We start from the raw sequence: 19933 nt of genomic DNA on the forward strand, positions 1-19933 counted from the left end.
AGGTCAAAAAGCTTTAACTAAATGTTTGTATGATCAATAAATTGGTCTGATTTAAAATTAGCCTATAAATACATTTTTTAAAGCAAATGCTTAACTTCAGTACTACATGACAAGAGGGTTATATACAAAAAAAAAGTTACTATATGGTTCTTGGCATCAGGCAGATTAAAGTCTACTTTGAAATAAAGACCATGATAAGTAGTTGACCCCATAAAAATTAAGCAATAATGGGAAGAAGTTCAGAGGAACAGAAAATCAATTCATGCTGAGATGATAATCAAATTATTGGTAAAAATGAAGATGCTGGTTAGGCATGTCCTTGGCTAGAGAAGGGCTCAGGCTTGCAGGTTTAATGACCTTTAGCTGAGACCACCCCATGTGTCCATCTGCCTCAGGATACTCTAACTCTTGTGGCTGAAGCGAAGTCTTCCTTAAACAGGGCTTTCACTGGGCCATGCCAGCTATTTTGTTTGTTTGTTTGCTCAAGACTTACCAGGCCCTATCTTCTGATTCCACATTGGATCTTAGATAGGTTAATTCAGTTAATATATTAATAATAACTGTCTACAGTCTTTCTGCCCTTGATATCTGTTTCCTTCTGTTAACATTTTGTGACTATTCTTTGTGGGTTAATTTCACATTTTATCTCCCAAAGGCAGCCCAAGTTCCCTCCTTTCCAGATGTCTTGGGCTCTCCCACCGCAGAGCATTGGTGCTGCCTATACTGTTGTTCTTGATTTCAGAGAACATTCTATATCTTAAAAATACTTACGCTTATTAAACTACTGATTTAAGTTGTTGCAGGTTTTGAGTTACCACTGGCTTTTGACTCAGTTGAACAAAACACAGAATGGTCCAGGGTGAGAGGTGTGTAAATTGACTCCGTGAGGACTCTAGGAACTGATTTTGACTTCCTCGCCAGCCTCTTTGCCAAGCCCAAATTCATCATCATTGTGAAGTAGCACTGGGCAATGTTTGAAGAAGTTTTCTATAAGAATTTATTTTGGATTAATAGCAAATAATTGCAGCTGAGTCAGCATTAAAGACATGTTATATCAGACTGTGTCTCGTAGTTCAGAGGATGCTGCTTCTCGGATGGGACTTAGCTGAACACTTGTTACACCTCTGGGGAAGTGTCCATAGCATTGTACCAAAAAACCTAGAAAACCGGCCACTGAAACAAATACCAGCAGACATAGTGTTAGCAGGATCTAACAAGCAGGTTTTCCTGAAATGTCATTTTGACAGGGTTATAGTCAGGTGGAATCTCTTAAGTGCAGTGCTCACCTGGTGCTTTGTTCTGTGGTGCACAGAGAGGGGGCTGCAGAGGATTAACATGGAAGAAGGAAGCGCTCCTCCCCATTGTTACCCCTCCCTGCAAGATCCTGAAGCCCTGATTCTTTCCCCATCATTATATCCCTTTTCAGGAACGGAAATGTCTTCTGCAGAGCCAGCCCATTCCCTCTGGTGCTGGTCTCAGGGGAAGTACAGCATCTGGCTCCCACCCTCCATCTAATTACCCATCTGTTTGTGGGGAGGGAAGGGATGTTCTATTCCCCTTCTCTTCCCAAACATTTTAATGTGCTGATGCATGAAGACGACAGCAGCTGCACCTCAGAACCCATCCTTTGTACATCACGCTCACTGGCTTAGCTTTTCTGTTCATTTCTTGGATGGGCCTCTTTATAGCTAGAGACCCACGTCTCTAACTCCTCCTCATCATGACTTAGTACACCCTGGCCCTTGCATTAGACTGCTCCAGATTCCATGTTGCTCACTGATTCAGTATCTTCAAGCCTCAGCAGGGTGCCTGAGACCCCTACCTTTAGGGAGGGGCAGGGATTTCCCTGCTCTGCTCTTGGCCTAGGGCTTCTATCAGCACCAGCAAAGAGACCATGGAGAGCATAGCCTTTCATCCTAATCTAACCTTTACTCAACTAATAGCCCCTTTGGTTATTTCTCTCTCACTCTGGAAGCCATGTTTAGAAAGAGCTGATATACTGAACAAATTGCACTTAATAAATATTCACTTATTTTCCCTCTTTTTAAAAATTAATCAAGTTTTCTGTAAGGAAGAAAAACTTATTAGTCTTTGACAAATGAAACTACCAATCTACATTGATACCTACATTGATAGTACTCAAGCCCCAAACAAACACTTCTTAGCTGGCTCAGATGATCTGGTTAAGGGGAACTTTGTCAGTTTAGTTCAGCTTTGTGAAATACTGAAGCATTTCAGACCACTATTAATACCTGAGTGAAGTGGTTAAGAGAATAACTTTGGACATAGAGACACATGGGTTTCATTTGGCCACATACTAGTTACACGACCTTGGGCAAGTTTCTGAACTTGATGCGGCTCCATTTCTTCATGGGTAAAATTGGGATAATTATACTATTGATCCTGTAGGATTATCCTGAAGATAGAATGCATAATGTTTACAAAGCACTTGGTACAAAGAGGCATAAAGCAAGAAGAGAGTAAATGTTAACTGCTGCTATCTTTATTCCCATCATTTTAATCATCACTATCAATTATCATCACAACCCAAGTGGCTCAGGGATGGAGAGACCCCAACTAAGACCCTCTCTCCATTCTAGGGGAAACATTTATTCAACTCAACTGTGGCCAGAACTCATAGTGAATCCCACTATAGTCATTCTCCGTTTTGCAATAGCAGATTTTGCTGGGCACATGGTCACTCAGCTAAAGACTACTTTCTCCAGCCACCTTGCATCTAGGTATGGCCATGGAACTGGGTGATGGCCAATAAGACATGAGTGTGATGTTAGCACATTTATCCATGCCTTTGAAATGTAAGAAATCTATTTTCCCTTCCTGTTTTTCTCTTCTTCAGCTGAAACACAAACATGGTGGTGAATCATCTTCAATTAAGCTGAAGAGGGTAACATGGAAGAGATGGCATGGCAACAGGATGCATCCCCAATACCATCAAGCCACCATTCCAATTCTGGACTGCTAATCTAGACTCTTAAATAAGGGAGAAAAAAAGTCCTTGTTGCTTTAAACTACTGAATCTGATATCATCTATTATAACACCATGGTGTATCGTAAAAACACACCAAACAACTATTTTCAAAATAGATGTGATACTTATCCCCAGTTATACAACTTCTGGAAGCACAAAGCCACTGCATTGCCCCACTCAGCTTGTCATGGTTTACTTCTGATTGGATATAACTAGATGATAACAGGGATCACGCTGCATCCATTGAGGAGAAAGATGATTCAACCCTCTCGTGGGCTGCTGGGGAATTGATATCGTTTAATTATGAGAAAGTACATTGTGTTTACATTTTACACAGTGGCAAGAGGAAGGTCAAATCACAATCCTCATACCCTTTATCAAAACCATGCATCGCTGTTTGTCAAGTGAGATTCAAAATGGGATGAACTTGGAGAGTTTCCATCTTCCTGTTTTCTCCCTTGTTGTTTATATGGCTGTGCTTTACAAGATTAAAAGGCTTACTGGGCAAAAGCATAGCAGAAGGAAGTAAAACCTTTGGGCAGATGAAATAATTCTTCCATTTTAGGAAAAAAAGGCAATTAGTCATTTGAGGTTTTCTGGGTGGGGCAGTGAATAGAAGGTCATTATGTTCCTTTCCTGTTGTATATTGAAAATTAGTTGAGAAATAATGAAAATGGTAAGAAAAAAAAAAAAGTAAACCCTCTTCCTCTCCCAATGGCCTCTACCCCATGACTCATCAGCTTTCTGAACTGGAACAACACTGAGCTTTATGATTATAGAAATGTCAGCTCTCAGCACAGTGCATACTTCTTTGTCTGAAGATCTTAGGCAGCTGTGCAAAAGCCAGCCCAGGACCCAGCATGGTCCTGCTTTATCTCTCTCCTGGCTAGTCTCCATATTCATTAGAAATGTGTGATTTCTTGACAAGCAGTCTTTGGATTTGCTGCAGAGTCAGGTCATACATTGAAATCAGCAAAAACATTAATGATAGCAACAACAAAAACAACCTTGTTTAAGTTTTACACCTTGTAAGGGGGCAATGTTAGCCTTGTAATAAAAATGAGGTAACTGCTACTTGAAAATATTAGGAAATTTATTTAGGATATCTTAGAAAATCATAATTGAGAGTGATGATGATGACGATGGTAGTGATGATTATTATGGTAATGACAACTATAGTGATGGTGATGATGATGGTGATGGTGGGGGTAATGATGATGGTGATGGTGGTGACGATGATGATAGTGATGGTGATGGTGGTGATGATGATGATAGTGATGGTGATGGTGGTGATAGTAATGACCATGGTGGTGGTGATGATGATTCTACTGATGGTGATGCTGATGGTGGTGATGGTGATGATGATTATTATGGTAATGATAATTATGATAGGGATGGTGATGTTGATGATGGTGGTGGTGGTAATGATGGTGATGATGATGACAGTGATGGTGATGGTGGCGATGATGATGATGATGGTAGTGATGGTGATGCTGATGGTGGTGATGGTGGTGATGATGATGGTAGTGATGGTGATGCTGATGGTGGTGATGGTGGTGATGATGGTGATGATAGTGATGGTAATGACAGTAGTGATGATGATGGTAGTGATGGTGATGCTGATGGTGGTGATGGTGGTGATGGTGGTGATGATGGTGGTGATGATGGTGATGGTGATGATGGTGGTGATGATGATGGTAGTGATGGTGATAATGATGGTAATGGGTGGTAATGATGATAATGCCTTACTCTAGGCTAGGTATCGTGTTAAACATTTTACTAACAAGCAAATGTGTAAAATCACAGTGCTCAGTATTGTGATTGACCCTAATAGGTTTTCACTAATTGTTGGCTTCAGGGCTAGGACTAGAGTGAAGTGAATGAGGTACTCTCTTTGGGTCAAAATTTAAAGGGATACCAAAAAAACTCAGTAATCAAAGTAAATAATATTTAATGCAATATTTTATAAAAATAAAAATTAATGCAAAAATCCATGGTAAACAAAATGTCAACATTTTAAATAAAGTCCTGTACATGCACAATACATTCCATTTACCTCCCCCAATCCCACCCAGATGTCTCAGCTAATGGCAATCTTATTTTATACTTGATGAAACAAGCCTGAGCCCAAGTTGTTCTTATCCCCGTTTTATAGATGAAAATACTGGGCCCAAGAGATTTTTCCACAATCACATAACTAATGTATGGAAAAGCTGGGATTTGAGCTCAGATAAATCTAACACAGAAGTTCAGCAGTCTTTCTGGCTTCTAAGGTAAGTTTCTGTCACAACATTAAATATTCACTATCATTTTCTGGGCTATTTTTAAATGGTACGGAGTCAAAGAGATTAACTCTCAGTTGCAGCTCTTATCAGGCCAACAATGTCAGCTAAGGTGAATCTGATACTAGTGGAACTCTAAGAATGTGCATTTATTAAGTATGCAGTCATATAAATAATATATTTAACCTACTTAGAAACTCTGTATAGAAGACATCAGTGTTGTTTTTCACAAATAGAGAAAGAGAATCTCAGAGTTGAGCACTCACAGTCACGGTCAATTCATGGCAGAGTTGGTGACCAGGTCAAATTTTCTAGGTTGACATAATCCTGTCCTTTCTATGGCTTCAAAGCCATCCACGTTTGTCTCTTGAGCCTGGAACTTTTTATATTTCACCATACAGACCTTCCTAAGATACTCACTTTTCTTGTATCATTTTCCCTAGAATAACTATTTTCTAAAACGCATTAATGCATTGATTTTAATAACATCTTGTGTCTTATGTAATTTTAAAAATCAGCGTATATTAACTGAAGACATTTTCACAAAAGAGAAAGAAAGAACATAGCGAAAAAGCATTTCCAACTTTCATAAATAAGCAGGAGTATCACTTTGGTGAAGTTCTTTTCTATTTTGTCCTGTTTTTGTGTAGTGACATGTAACTTTTTTTTTTTTCTAGACAGCCTGTCCTCTTGGTGATAATAAGGCATGATGATAAAACAGATGAGATCTCACTACTAGACTTTTCTGTCTAGGAAATACTCTTCATCTGTCCTCACTTCTGCTTGGACCTTGTTGCATCCAACACCTCATGCCACTCTCAGCCTTCCAATTTAGATCCTTCTCTTGGGTCATTCTCCTCTGCTATGAATTAGCAGACATTGGTCTTGTCCTCTGACAAGTAGTTATCAGCACTTATTCATAATTGGATTTAGTATGTTCAGTATCCTTAGAATAACATATATAAGCAAAAATTAAATATAATCTTAGGGGTTTCACAGGCTCCCCTAAATCTCATTCATGTGCCCCTTAAGCCTAACTTAAGAAACCCTGCCACGTAATTTCCCCTTGATCCTTTTTTTTTTTCTGCAGATACTGCCCCTTCTCATTTTTAACGTTCACCAACACTTTTTTTGATAAGCTTTTACTCTCTGCCGCTGTGATTTTCCTTATGCACATGAATATTTATCTTAATCAAGTTTCACAGTTAACTCCTCACTCTATCCTCCCAAGAACATCCCTTCAGACACCAAAACGCGTATTCTTCCAGGTTCCATCAGCAGAAACTTTCCTTCATTTGATACTTGAAGTCCATCTTTCTGGTGAAAGCATCCCTCTTCTTGTTTTTCATTATGTTACATTCTTTTGACTTGCCTTCTTATCTAACTATGTACCTTGTAACTTCCATTTAGCCCCTTTTTCTCTTTCAACTTCCTTATTGTAGATACTTCTTAATGTTACTAGCATTTAAGTTGTTTTTCCCCCCTCCTTTGTCAGTTCCAAAGCTCCTACGGCTCAACTGTTGGTGCACATAACCTTAGGGAGGTGACTTGAAGAAATTTTACCAAAATGTTGTATGACAAACTCCAAATAATAGGATTTAAGAGAATACCACTTGTTCTTACCCCTTCAATTCTCTTAACAGGGAAGAAATATCATATAGCCACATAACACATGTTTATATATATAGATATGTCCTTACATCAAAATAAATTCTTGATGGTACCAAGATACGTGTTCAAGGTAACCATAAAACACTGGAAAAAATCAATCAGAGGTGAATTTTTTCTTATCTTATGGTCAGGCAGAGTTTAAGCATGTCACCAAAAGTTAAAATAAGCTGAAAATTGATATCATTGGCTACATAAAATTTTAATGCTTCTGTACAATAAAAACTATATAAGTATGAAAGCAAATGACATATTTAAAAACACAGTTTGCACTATATATTCCAAAGGGCAAGGACCCCTCTCCAGCAGCTGTCGTCCAGCACATATTTAACGTTTCCATATATCTCTCTCCTCATCAATAAGATGAGGCCAATGATGCTGCCTCTGCGGTCCTTCTAAGAAGCAGATGGGATAAAAGAGTGTGCACCGGTAGCTCTCACCTAGGGACAATTTCACCCCCTGAGGGCATTTGGCAGTATCTAATGACATTTTTGGTGGTCACGCTGGAGGATGCTACTGGCCTCTTGTGGGTAGAATTCAGAGATGCTGTTAAACATTTTGCAATGCTTAAGACATCCATGCAGAACAAAAAAAAAAAAATATCCTGCCCAAAATGTCAGTAGTGTTGTGGCTAAGAAACCCTGGTCTGTACAGGGTAGAGGATGTTGCAGATCGTTTGTTACCAAGTAAGTGCTCAGTAAATGTCAGTCATTTTTACATCTTATTGGGCAATTCTATGTAAATGTCTTGTCCCTAGGAACATCCACAAGTTTAGCTTTTTTTTTTTTTTTTTTTTTTGAGACAGAGTTTCGCTCTTGTTGCCTAGACTGTAAGTGCAAAGGCGCGATCTCGGCTCGCTGCGACCTCCACCTCCACCTCCTCCTCCTAGGTTCAAGTGATTGTCCTGCCTCAGCTTCGCGAGTAGCTGGGATTACAGGCGCCCGCCACCACGCCCAGCTAATTTTTTGTATTTTTAGTAGAGACAGGGTTTCACCATGTTGGCCAGGCTGGTCCCGCTCCTGACCTCAGGTGATCCACTCGCCTTGGGCTCCCAAAGTGCTAGGATTACAGGTGTGAGCCACCTCACCCAGCTCTCTTTTTTCTTTTTTCTTTCTTTTTTTTTTTTTTTTTTTTTGAGAGGGAGTCTCGTTCTGTCGCCCAGGCTAGAGTGCAGTGGCGCGACTGCAAGCTCCGCCTTCCGGGTTCATGCCATTCTCCTGCCTCAACCTCCCAAGTAGCTGGGATTACAGGCGCTTGCCACCATGCTTGGCTATTTTTTTTTTTTTTTGTATTTTTAGTAGAGACAGGGTTTCACCGTGTTAGCCAGGATGGTCTCTATCTCCTGACCACGTGATCTGCCTGCCTCGGCCTCCCAGAGTTCTGGGATTACAGGCACGAGCCACTGTGCTCGGCCATTTATCTCTTAAGGACAGAACATGACTTGAGGGACAGCTTACTCATTCTATGCCTATTTGCTTTTCTCTCTTTCCTCAGCACTTTTCACTCTCAGCTTCCCCTTCCAAACCTCAACTGATTTTACTACCATTCAGATGTATCACTTCTCTCCTGAAAAACACATAGAGCTTCCTTTGTGAATTCTTACTGCTGTACTTACCTGCTTTTAATCTGTTTGTGTGAGAATGTTGTCATGATCTTCTAGTAGACCGTAAGTCCCTTGGAGGAAAAGATGACTTTATATTTATTCCAAAAAACCCCCTGTGGTGACCACACAGCATAGAAATCTGCACAGAGGGGGCAAGTAACTTACGTTTGCTTAGCAATTCCATCTTCTTAAGTCATTCTTGCAGTTGAGAATGCATTTCTAGCCTTCTATTGGAACCGCATAGCACAAGTAGTGTTGCATTGGTGTGAATTCCTCCAACCCATTTAAATGAGTTTATTGTGCATTCAGGTGAGGGTTATTCAGCATGTTCAAGCAAATAGTGACCAATAATGATAATGGGTATTTTTTCATCTCTTCCTGCTCCAATGGGCCAGTATTCAAAATGCCATTGCTCACATGAAAATGGAGCTGCCAGACCGTGTCCAGGGCCTCAGCCAGGGAGCTGCCACTTTCATTTTAATTTAAGAAAAATAGAAATTGACTGGGAGGTATTTATGTAAATCAGTAGAGTTCTAAGGAATTATCTGGCAGCCATGTTAATGGATGTGCCACTCTGAGAAGCGAATCTCACATTTTGCTTCTCTTGTCAGAAGGGGTTTCGTGTGGCCATTTACACCTACGGATGATTGGCTCTGACCCAGAGGACATTTGATGTAAAGGATGTTTTGTGCATGTCAATGAGTCCTGTCCAGGTGGTGGGATCCAGGCTCGAGACACATGATGGAGAAGATCACTTTTGACTGCTGGGGAGCTATGGGAAGCCCTTCCAAGTGGGCAGAATATGCAATTACTATCTCAGTAAATTTGTCTCAGGAGAGCTGTACACCTCAGGAACATCATATGAAAGAAAAGGGAAGACAAAAAAGGAGCTAAACTTAAAAGTTCCAACCACATTCCAGGGACTGTTTGTGTTTGACTCATTCATTTATTCAACAAATGTGAACTGAGAACTTCAATGTGCCATACTGTCTTCTAGGCACTGAAGATACAACAGTGGATATGATGGGTTGAATGTCGACCCCAAAAAGATATGTCCACATCCTAATCCCTGGAACCTGTGATTGTGACCTTCTTTGGAAAAAGGGTCTTTGAAGATGTAGTTAAGAACCTGATAATGAGAGGAGCCTGGATTATCTGGGTGAGCCCTAAATCCATTGACATGTGTCCTTATAAGAGACACACAAGGAACAACACCGCAGGAAGAGGAGAAGGCCATATGAATACGGAGGCAACTCTTGGAGTGATGTGGCCTCAAGCCGAGAAACACCTGAAGCCACAGGAAGCTGAAAAAGGCAAGGGATGGAATCTCCCCTAGAACCTATGGAGGAAGTGTGGTCCTGTCAACATCTTGATTTTGCAGCTTCCAGAACTGCTAAAGAAAAATATCTGTTGTTTTAAACCACAAAGCTTATATAGTTTGTTATAGCAGCCACAGGAAATTAGTACAATAGACTAAACAGACAAAAATCCCTGCCTTTGTGATGTGTTCATTCTAGCTTGGTGCAGACAGGCGATAAATAAAATGTATTCAATGTTGGGTTGTGAACAATGTAACAGAATAACGAAGCAGAATAAGCGGGGAAGAGGTTTGATTGTGAGTGGCATGATCATCAGGAAAGATGTTACTGAGAAGGGGCATTCAGAGACTGGGAGGAGGTGAGGGAACATGCCGTGTAGGTATGTGGAAGAAAAGCTGTCTAGACAGAAAGGAATGAAACTGCAAAGGCCGTGACACTGGAGTGTGCCTAGTGTATCGGAGGAGATATAAGGCAGCAAAGGGTGAGAAGACCAGATTATTTAGGGCTTTTACTTCTATTTATCCATTGACTTAACACTTATCTGTTGAGCATGTACCAAATATATTGTTTTATGACATTCTTGCAAAAGCCTAGAGAGGTAGGTAATAAAATTCCCACTTTAAAGAGGAAAACACTGAATACTGGCCCAGCATGACTCAGCTCATATGTGGTGGTACTAGAATAGGAATCTAAATTTGATGCCAACCCCAATGTCCTTTCCCCAACACTGGAATGACTTATGTAAATATTTATCTCATTTGTAATTTGTCTGTGTGTTCAGTCCCATATGACAGTCTTGATAAGCCCAGCTGGCCTCTGAGGCCAATGCAAATATATTTTGAGCTGAGAATTGCTCTTGGGTGGTGAGAGGACTGTAGTTTGGAAAAGGTCAAGGGCTGTGGATTGCCATCTCTCATGGTGTCTTCAGAATGTTTCAGTAGCTTTGTGACTCCAGGTAGCATTGCATTGATAATTTGTCTCTTTAACTGGCTTAAGTGGGTTTTTTTTTTAATTTTATATCTCAAAAATCCAGGCTCATAAATAGGGACAGTATGGAAAATGCTGTATAGGGAGAATAAATAAATGTATAATCAGGTTAGTAACATATTATCATTGATGCAGCTACTGAGCAAGGAAAAGAGAACAAAGAAGGAGCTTTATTTCATACCCAAGCAAGTATAGCTCAATTGCAAACCTCTCAGACTTGAATATTTCACATTGATCACTGCATATCATGTCCTGGAATGTTACAGAAAGCAGTAATGGAGAGACAGGTGGAGGAACCAAAACTTAACTTACCTCTCTCTTGACATAGCATTAGAGCACAGAGAAGATTACCGCGACCCTTGGGCATCTGTGACTACTCCATTCAAGGTTCCTTAGAATGTTTGATGGAAGCAGTTACAGAAATGTGAACAGGGCTTAACCAGTGTACTCCATCCCCTAAATAATTCTGTAAAAAAGGGAGCTTACATATCTATGATGCCTCTTTGTCACTTCTTTCATATTCTCCTTTAGTTTGTTTTGGGGAAAATTCTAAGTGGATTTGCTCCATGTAAATACCGTACTTCCTTATCCTATTAACAAAGGAAGAGGTAGGAGAATCAAGACAATCAAATGTGTCAGACTAAAGTAGATAATAAATGCTCTTTGGGAAAAAAATGTCCTCAGTCAATGAGAGGGAATTCTGATTTGATGAGGAAATTTTCTTGGGTTAATGAATGCAACTGTAGAATACTGAGTCCTACCAGCAGAAACCTACAGCGGCAGGTCAGCTGAATCCCATTCTTCATCCTGTGAGTATCTGCATTCCCTTGCAGCCAGTCTTGTAGGAGATAAAGATAGGGAAGCAGGAGGAAAGGGTTATAGAATGCTGCCAAAGGCTCTGGAGGCTTAAAAGGAAGAAATTTGAATTGACAAAACACTATGCCAGCTCAGACCTGGGCATCCAAATCAGTTAGGATATTGGCTAACAGCTGTAATAAAGAATGCTACAAAAACAGAAGCTTAAACCAAATAGAATTATACTTCTTCCTCATAAACCACTCCAGGGCAGCAAGGTATCTCTTCTTTTGAATGTCATGCAAGGAGCCCTGTTTTGTTTTGTTTTGTTTTTTCCTCAAGACAGAGTCTCATTCTGTCACCCAGGCTGGAGTGTATTGGTGTGATCTTGGCTCACTGCAACCTGCGCCACCCAGGTTCAACTGATTCTCGTGCCTCAGCCTCCCAAGCAGCTAGGACTACAGGTGCCCGCCACCACACCCAGCTAATTTTTTGTCCCTTTAGTAGAGTTTCTCTGTGTTGGCCAGGCTGGCCTCAAACTCCTTACCTCAAGTGATCCGCCCACCTCAGCCTCCCAAAGTGCTGGGATTACAGGAGTGAGCTACTGCGCTGCCCAGCCAAGGACCCATGTTTTGAAAAGGCTGTGGATTATCATCTCACATTGTATCTCCAGCAAGTTACGGCAGCTTTGTGACTCCAAGTAGCATGGATGGGGATGGCACTTGTCATCCCCAGGGTGGTATCCTCATTCCTACCTCTTGCACCATAGGCCGGCTTTAGGAAACAGACAGGGAGGAACAGAAGAGCATCTTCCTTTTAAAGGACATTGACTAGAAGTTTCTCCTATTACTTCCTTTCGTTCCCCATTGAGCAGAGCTGAGTCACATGGCCATGGCCAGCTGCAATGGAGGCTGGGAAGTGTAGTTTCTAACTAAGTAGCCAGGTACCTGAATAAAACCCAGAGGGTAGGAGATGAGATTCTATTATTACAAAAAGACACAATTTCTGCCAGGGCTTTAACCAGTGGCTCTATCCTTCACAGCTGGACACTGCTGGATTTTGGATGATTATTTCACTGTCTCCACTTAAAGATTAAGTTTGGAAAAGAGGGAATTTTTCTATCAAAGCATAGGGACTCCAGGCCCCACCCAGCCCCTACTCACTCTTTCTCCCTTTTCATTCTCATCTCTTTCCATTTCCCTACCTCCTGTAACCTGTGGGCATACTAAAGTACCAAGGTAGGCTTAGGTGTAGGCACAGTACCTCCATGACTCAGTGCCCTGCCCCCACCACTGAGCTAGGCCACTCCCACCAACAACCTCAGGCCTTCAGATGCCCAATTTCTGTGTAGAGCTTTGAACAGTGTTTTTCATTTGTGAAGGGCAAAGGAAATTCTCCAGTTATGTGTGTGTTCATCTTCTCTACCTCCCAGGTAAATAGGAGTTGTCTCACCATTATAGCTTGTTTCAGAAACAGCATCAAATTCTCATCACAGCTCATGCATGCCTTCTCACCAGAAGTACCCTAATTGGTTCTCTGACTCCAACAAGAGAGCTAGGCTTTTGTTTCTTTTGCTTTGTTTTGTTTTGATTTGCTCCTTTAAAAATGTTTATGGTGAGCTCAGTTATTTAAAACAATTCCTGGCAGAGGATTTAAGAGGCCTGGCAGAAATTATGTAAGCTTGTACAGTCATCTTAACTGATAATGAGTAAATCAGATAGCAGACATTAAAAGATTAAGCACTGGTGTTTGGTTTTTTGGTTGGTTGGTTTTGTTCACTTGTTTTTAATGTTGCAAAAGTCCTTAATATGTCATTGAGAATATAATTTAAATATTTTTTGAAATGTACTCAGTTCAGATTCAGCATTACGTTTCCTGTCCTTAAGGTTGGTAGCTTAAGATAGCTTGTGCTTCAGTTGCACAATACTGGGGTCAGCTCTCCTTTAACTCAAAGCTTTCTGGTAATTTCATCTACTGGCAGCTCAGTGGGGGCATTTTCAAGCCTCAATCACATCACTTTAATACATAAACAAAAAAGACCCAACACAATAGTAAATGACCATGAGCTTATTGCCATCTTGAGTGTATGCTTTTAGACCCCAGTGATGATACAACCTTTCCTTAATACAGAGAGGAAAACAATTTTGATCCGAGAGGCTTTCTCCCAGGTGCATCAGAAAAAAAAGTTCAGATATGTCTCCTGAACAGTTTTGACTAACACAACTTACTTTCCCCCAGAATAGCTCCTCTGTAAAAAATGCCAAAGCCTGCCTTTCAGGGACAAATCAAAGGCTAAGCCTGAGGATGATGGGGTGACTTGAAAAAGACTAGCCAAGTGCTTGACTGCTCAGTGCAGCCTCGATAACACCATTCTTGGTGGTGCCATTTGCTCCTTGTCCACAGCCCATATCCCAATGAGCATTATTCACTTTTGTAACTACTGGTTTGCCTCTGATAGTGTCTAAAGAAGCAAATAATGATGAAGTGAGTCTGTACCTCCAACAGAGTTTGAAGGGAGCCAGGAGCCCTTACTGATGTTTAAAAACTGGTTCTTTTCAAAATTGTGGCAACTTTATTTTCAGAAACAGGTTTCATCCCAATAAGTTATTTGGATGTTTTAGAATAGAATAACTCCATTTGTTGAAATTCAGTAAAGAAAGGAACAATGTAATTTGCCGCTAAAATTTTGTACATTTCATTTTTCTTCAAAACACCCAGTTTTGATGTTTTTGTTTTTGATTTTTTTTCTTGAGACAGAGTTTCACTCTCGTTGCCCAGGCTGGAGTGCAATGGCATGATCTTGGCTCACCACGACCTCTGCCTCCTGGGCTGAAGCGATTTTCCTGCCTCAACTTCCCGAGTAGCTGGGATTACAGGCATGCACCACGCCCAGCTAATTTTTGGTATTTGTGGTAGAGACAGGGTTTCTCCATGTTGGTCAGGCTGGTCTTGAACTCTCGACCTAAGGTGATCTGCCCACCTCGGCCTCCCAAAGTGCTGGGACTACAGGCGTGAGCCACCGCGCCCAACATGATGACTTAAATTCTAATCATAGTGATGTTATGTTCATTGACACGTTACTCTGTGCTAGGCACCGTGACAGGTGATCTATGAATGCTAATTCATGTAGTCTTCACTATAATCCGTGAATTATATATATTAACATGAAACGCATTTCACACGTGAGGAAACTATGGTTCAAAATGGCAGTTAGCTTCTCCAAGGTTATATAACTCTTCAAGTTTTATCCAGAATCAAATCTGAGCTCTGATTCCAGAGTTCTTGCTCTGAACTCTATTGCTTTCATGTTAAATTTCCCTAAGGGCTAAAAAATATCTCGTAAGAAAAATGCCTTAAGGTCGGGCTCAGTGGCTCATGCCTGTAACCCCAGCACTTTGGGAGGCTGGGGCAGGTGGATTGCTTGAGTCCAGGAGTTTGAGACCAGCCTAGGCAACATGGCAAAACCCTGTATCTACTAAAAATATTAGCTGGGCAGGGTGGCTTGTGCCTGTAGTCCCAGTAACTCGGGAGGCTGAGGTGGGAGGATCACTTGAACCCAGGAGGCGGAGGTGGCAGTGAGCTGAGATCACACCACTGCACTCTAGTCTGAGCAACAGAGCAAGACGACTCTGTCAAAAAAAAAAATGACAAAAGAAAAATGCCTTAAAATCATTATGCATTCAACTTTTTCTTTCTTTCTTTTATCCATAGCTATACTTGGCCAAACAACATTAAGTCAGGTTATATTTGTCCTTTTCCTCAATCGTTCCTACCTACCTACCGACTTACTTGGCTATTTTCATTCATCATTAAGTGATTGATGGATCATAGTTGCTAAGAGAAGACATGGAAATGAAGGAAATCAACCCATTCCTTCATTGATTCATTATGTGTAGAGAGCTACCCTGTATGAGGTATTTTCCAGGACTTTATGATACGCTGAGCTTACATTCTCGTGAAAGAGGCAGACAGTAAATAGTATAAATAACAAAAACATACTCTGGGATATGTTTTAATAATGAGAAGTGCTAAGGAGAAAAAAAATAGCAGAGAAATGTCAGGGTAAACATGTATTGAAATGTTAGATGGGCTGTCCAGGAAGGGGCAGATAACAAAGGTGACCTTTGAGTAGATGCCAGAAGGAAGTTAGGAAGTTATCCAGGGGAGCCTTGGAAATGTGGGGGAATCGCATTGTAGGCAGAAAGTACAGCAGATGCAAAGGCCCTGAGGCAGGAGCATGCCTGGGGGATTGAGGAAGAGCTAGGAGACCAGTGGGGCCAAGTGACTGAGTGAGGGTGAGAGTAGTACAAAATGCATACAGCAAAGTACGTTATGGAGAAGGCTGTAGGTTAGAACAGGAACTTTTAACTCCTAATTAGGTGGTTTTCAGTAGACGAGTGACACAAACATAATGTTATACTTGGACCTTTCCTGTGTTGAGACCATTGGTGTGGGAGATGGGTGGATGAGAGATTGGGAATTCAGTGAGGAGCTTACTGCAGTAAGCCAGGCAGAAGATCATGGAGGCCTGTGCCAGAACGAGGCCCTCCTCTCTTCCCTCCTTCCTTTCGTCTTCACAGATTATTCTATATTAGTCCATTCTGACACTGCTAATAAAGACATGCCCAAGACTGGGTAATTTATGAAAGAAAGAGGTTTCACTGACTCACAGTTCAGCATCGGGGGGGAGGTCTCAGGAAACTTAGAATTATGGTGGAAGGGGAAGAAAACACGTCCATCTTCACTTGGTGGCAGGAGGAAGAATGAGAGCTTAGCGAAGGGGGAAGCCCCTTATAAAACCAGCAGATCTCGTGAGAACTCACTATCATGAGAACAGCATGGGGAAACTGCTGCCATTATTCAATTCCACTCCCACCGGGTCCCTTCTACCCCATGTGGGGATTATGGAAACTACAATTCAAGATGAAATATGGGCGAAGACACAGCCAAACCAGATCATAGTCCATGTCTACTTTATTCAAGAGAATGAATGACTGAATGACACTTAATTGGGCCTTTTGATATTAGCATCCATTATTATTTCATCTTCTGAGAGAGGCTACTTCTGGAGACAGTGACACAGAAAACCAGTGCTCTTGATTTTAGCAGAGTGGATCAATAAGAGGTGTCTCTTTCATTTGTTTAGATTATGATATTTATTCAAAGAGAGGAGCAGTGAACTGTGGTTGAGTTTGTTATTTTAATGAAATTACACTTGCAAATATTTTAGGTGTCTTTCTATGTAATGGATGCTTTACATTCTCTCACTTTTTGTCCCCCAGACAATTCTAGACAACAGGCATCATGATTCCCATTTTATAGATCATCAAATTGAGGGTCAGAGATATCCTGCAAAATCTCATACGGCTGAGTAGGAGTACTCTTTACATCTGAACCCAGGACCACTCTGGCTCCAAAGCCAATATTCTCTCTGCATATTTAATGGCTGTTCTTTTTAAAAATTTGTATCTATTAGTGCATATTTAATAGTGGATAATGTATATTTAATAAACTCATTGAGTCATGTAGCTGTACAAGCATTTAGGAGATTATTCCATCTAGTAAATTAAATATTATCAAGTGTTGTCACACTTGAGCATGAACAAATACAGACTGCTGGGCTCTACCCCCAAAAATTCTGATTAGAATGGCTCAGGCCGGGCACAGTGGCTCACGCCTATAATCTCAGCACTTTGGGAGGCCAAGGCAGGTGGATCACCTGAGGTCAGGAGTTGGTGACCAGCCTGGCCAACATGGTGAAACCCTGTCTCTACCAAAAATACAAAAAATTAGCTAGGCATGGTGGCACAAGCCTGTAATCCCAGCTACTCAGGAAGCTGAGGCAGGAGAATCATTTGAACCCGGGAGGTGGAAATTGCAGTGAGCTGAGATCACACTATTGCACTCCAGCCTGGGCAACAAGAGCAAAACTCTGTCTCAGAAAAAAAAAAAAAAAAAAAAAACAAGAATGGCCCAGGTGGGGGCAAAAATCTGCATTTCTAACAAGCTCCTAAGGCTGCTCATGCTGCTGATCCTGGCACAGCACTTTGAGAATCCTTGGTCCGCACCAATCCCATCATTTTTGCAAGAACAAATTGGAGGTTAGAGAGGTTAATACTATTTTCAACGATCAGTCAGTACCCCTCCCACCTGCATTAACTGTAAGAGAAAGCTTGAATTACGGAGATGCACGACTGTCAGAAATGGAAATGTAGGGTTTGTTGGCCCCTTTGCTTGTTTTCATTCAAGAGTATAAACCATAGGTAATGTTGTGCTCTCATTTTCTCCTAATTTATCTCCTTTTGAGCACTTAATCAAGAGGAACCCCACTCATTCACACACACACATTTTATTTCTCCTGCCCTTTTTTTTTCCTTTCCACTTTGAAATTTATGTTGCACTTTGTAGTTGTTCAGAATATTTTCAGAAATACCTCTTTGTGGATGAATCTGCTACAAACAGGGCTGATGAAGTCCCTAATGGTTGTTACCCAGAGCCCTACTGAATCAATAGAAATACTTATTTTTTTTTTTTTAAAAAAAAAAAGGAATCAGTGGTGGGTTTGTGAACCTATGATTAGACACATCCTGCGGGGACATCTACTTGTTCATATTTAATGTCATTTACCGGTAGCGGAGCTTATGTGTAGTCGGTTGTAGGAAACAGCTCTTTGGTTCTCCCCATTCTTTAAGGTGAAACTCAAATGTAATTTCTTAGCATTTTGTGGCTCAAGCTCAAACCAGATGGCTCCTTTTTTTCTTTCTAGAGCACTTAGTTCACACTTCTAATGCATAGAACATGCAACGTCGTCGCCCAATTTTAGATGGCTTGCTCGCTGGCCAGACTCATGGTTATTAAAGACGGTGTGGAACCTTTCTTCTGTTTCATGCACATGGAACACAGCACAATCTTTGGGGCTCAACTTACTGAGTATGAGTCAGCAGAACAGAGTAGTAAGGCGTGTGAGCTTCGAAGCCAAGCAGATTGTTTGGAGACTAGGTTTTTCTACATCTACCACACAGCTTCACTGTAGGCTCAGTTTCTCCCTCTATTAAATGGAGAAATAATAGTAATATCACACAGAGTCGTAGAAAGCTCTTACAATGATGAGGTCATGCTTGCAATGTCTTAGCACACTGTTCAGCTCATGGAAAGAGCTGAATAAATATTAAATATAAACCAGAGCTCAAGAGCACATTCAACCCCCAGGGAGTTAGTCTGAAAGATGGTGAGCCCTCAACTTCTACAAGTAGTGCAAATCCAAAGCCCTTCCTCTCACATATGCTAATCCCCAGGGGATTGTACCGTCATGACCCATCTTGCTTCTGGGTCCTGTGCCTGAAAAGCTGTCTCTTTCCCCATCTGAGTCAACCAGGCAGTAAAACGTGGCTCCTGTACCAGGTTGCACAAGAAACATGCACACACACACATCACTGAGCAAGGTGAATGCCACTGAGGGTTCGTGGACCAGGGGACACCTGTGTGATCTTCTACCATCTTTCCAGCCCTTTCCTTTCTTCCCTCCTTCTTCTACTCCCAGTTAAGCTTTCATTTTCTAATGCTTTTCAGCAATCACTATTTTACTCTCCCAAACTTCTACACCCAAACCCAGCAAGTGCTCAGCAGAACAAAGGGTCTTGCTCTTTGCTGGATCTACCTTTCTTTCTTAGAGGGGAGTTGGTGTTGAACAACTGTTTCATTCATTACAGCTATTATTAATATTTTCAAAGTTATTATTAGTGAAAGAATGAGTAACACTGCCTCATTCTCCTTTTATTTCTCACCCACTCTTGTTGTGTTCAGATCACTAGATTTTAATTTTATGCCCTTTCCCCAGCCCAGGATTAGGTCTGTGTTACCCAGGACCATTTGAAAGTTGAAAGAGGAACTCATTGGTGATACACTGCCTTAAAAAACTTTAGGAATTCAGAAAACTATCCAAGAATAACTTATAAAATTACAGATGAAATATGTGTTATAGTTTAAACGCAATATTTTTCTGAGTTCATTGGATTTTTAAGTACTTAAAATACCCAGTGACTATCTCTTTCCAATTTTCCAAATATAGCATCTAAATTTAGAGAGATGTTAAAACAATTTGGGGGTTGTTTGGTTTCTTTCCTTTTTTTTTTTTTTTTGCCCCTTTGCTCAAAGAAATAGTGCTTTGCTTTCTGCTAATGAACTAAGCCCTGGTCCAAGGAAAATATAAAATAAAATCGCATTTTCCTACCACCTTTGGGCTATGTAATTCCCATTTCATTTTCCAAGAGGCTAAATTTTCAAATGGTTT

General features: G+C 41.0%; 1 protein-coding gene across 1 annotated transcript in view; it reads left to right on the plus strand.

Moving 5' to 3' along the window:
• The window catches only part of CDH13 (cadherin 13), a gene marked incomplete at its 5' end in the record, with an annotated part of 1173335 nt that overhangs the window by 366094 nt on the left and 787308 nt on the right, over window positions 1–19933 (plus strand).

This window comes from Pongo abelii, chromosome 18 (assembly GCF_028885655.2).
Source record: "Pongo abelii isolate AG06213 chromosome 18, NHGRI_mPonAbe1-v2.0_pri, whole genome shotgun sequence".
In the NCBI taxonomy this organism is placed as follows: Eukaryota; Metazoa; Chordata; class Mammalia; order Primates; family Hominidae; genus Pongo; species Pongo abelii.